This window comes from Mesoplodon densirostris, chromosome 16 (assembly GCF_025265405.1).
Source record: "Mesoplodon densirostris isolate mMesDen1 chromosome 16, mMesDen1 primary haplotype, whole genome shotgun sequence".
In the NCBI taxonomy this organism is placed as follows: domain Eukaryota; kingdom Metazoa; phylum Chordata; class Mammalia; order Artiodactyla; family Ziphiidae; genus Mesoplodon; species Mesoplodon densirostris.
The window spans coordinates 18,815,716-18,817,669 of NC_082676.1; the positions used below are offsets into that span (position 1 = coordinate 18,815,716).

The 1,954-nt window shown below is 46.7% G+C and overlaps 1 non-coding gene across 1 annotated transcript; it reads right to left on the bottom strand.

Moving 5' to 3' along the window:
• Nucleotides 1–1,500: 1,500 nt before the first annotated feature.
• Nucleotides 1,501–1,572, bottom strand: TRNAD-GUC (transfer RNA aspartic acid (anticodon GUC)). The gene has a single exon. It is a non-coding gene; the product is annotated as a tRNA-Asp (tRNA).
• Nucleotides 1,573–1,954: the final 382 nt, after the last annotated feature.

The following is a 1,954-nucleotide window of genomic DNA, read 5'->3' on the forward strand; positions in this document are numbered from 1 at the left end:
TATTTATTTTTGGCTGCATTGGGTCTTTGCTGCTGCGTGCAGGCTTTCTCTAGTTGCAGCGAGTGGGGACTACTCGTCATTGCGGTGCGTGGGCTTCTCATTGTGGAGGCTTCTCTTGTTGTGGAGCATGGGCTCTAGGCATGCAGGCTTCAGTAGTTGTGTCACATAGGCTCAGTAGTTGTGGCTCGCAGGCTCTAGAGCACAGGCTCAGTAGTGACACACAGGCTTAGTTGCTCCGTGGCATGTGGGATCTTCCCAGACCAGGGTTTGAACCCGTGTCCCCTGCATTGGCAGGTGGATTCTTAACCACTGCGCCACCAGGGAAGTCCCTCAACTTGTGGTTTTCAAGGTCACTAAGGGTGCCGATGTCAGCCAGTAAATGGGGGTGGCAGTTGAGGATGGTGCACGGGAAATGTATTGGTAAGAGTCTGGCAAGAAACAGGACACATTCAAGTTGGGTAATTTGAGAAAGGTTTAACAAAGAGATTACCTATAAAGGTGTGAGTAGGACTCCCTGGTGGTCCAGTGGTAAGACTCTGCGCTCCCAATGCATGGAACGCGGGTTCCATCCCTGGTCAGGGGACAAAGATCCCACATGCTGTGCAGTACGGCCAAAAAGTAAGAAAGAAAAAAAAAAAAAGCTGTGAGCAGGGGCAGGAAAACTATTACAGGATTCCTATAACTCTGATATGATTGATAGTGGGAACTATTACCACCCCAGGTCTGAAGAGACAAGAGAAAGTAAATGGTAGTGGAAATGGGGGAGAGAAAGAACTACATGGGGAGAGATGCCGGACTGAAGCTCTGAATCAGAGGAAAACAGCCAACTCAACCCCACAGGAGAGAGCCAGGGGAACAAATACCCTGACCCCACTCTGTTCCCTCCCTCCAGTCTCCTGCAGGTACCTCCCATTGACTCAACCCAACCAGAAACCAGAAGGCTCATTGATAAAAGTCCCCAGCGGTTAGGCTCCCGAGGCACATAACAGCGTGAGGAAGGTGAGGAGTGGATCTGGAGGAGCAAGTATCCAGTACAAGACGTTTCTATGAGTCAGGCTTGGAAGTTGCATAACTCCCTTCCACCCACATTCCATTGGCCAGAACCCAGTCATATGGCTATATGTAACTACAGATAAGTTTAGGAGATGTGGTCCAGATAGGAAGAAAAAGAGATTTGGTGGCCAGTTAACCCCTCTCCAACTCATGGTCAAGCAAGATAATAACTGTCCATTGACCACTGGATTTAGCAATATGGAGGCCATTAGTGATTACAATAATCCAGTCTTGGTAGAGTGGTGGATGTGAAAACCTAAGTGGAGTGGATTCAAGAGAGAACAGGAGGAGAAAAATTTGGACACAGCAATTATTAACAACTACTTTCAACAAGTTTTGCTGTACAGGGAAGCAAAGCAGTGAGATAATAGCTGGAAACGTTGTGAGATCAAGAGGGTTTTGCTTCTTTTTTTTTTTGGCCTTACCACTCAGCTTGCGGGATCTCAGTTCCCCGACCAGGGATTGAACCTGGGCCACAGCAGTGACAGCACTGAATCCTAACCACTGTACCACCAGGGAACTCCCTTGCTTTGTTTTTTATAATGAAGAAATAAAACATATTTTTATGCTGATAGGATGTTCCAGTAGAAAAAAAAAATGCTGCAGGAAAGAGAGAGTAAATTGCTGGGGCGATGTCCTTGAGTAAGAAAGAAAGATGGGATCTAGTGATAAGGCGAAGGTTGGCCTTGGGAAAGAACACAGGCAGTTCATCTGTAGTGACAGAAAGGAAAGGATATATGGACAGAGTCCAGTTGGGGAGTAAATGTGTGCTTGTCACAGTTCTTTTCCAATCGCTTGTATATTCTCAGTGAAACAAAAAGCAAAATTATCCGCTGAGAGTGAGTCCGGAGGATGAACTGTTAAGGGTTCGAGCAGAAACGAGACAATACAACATAGTTAC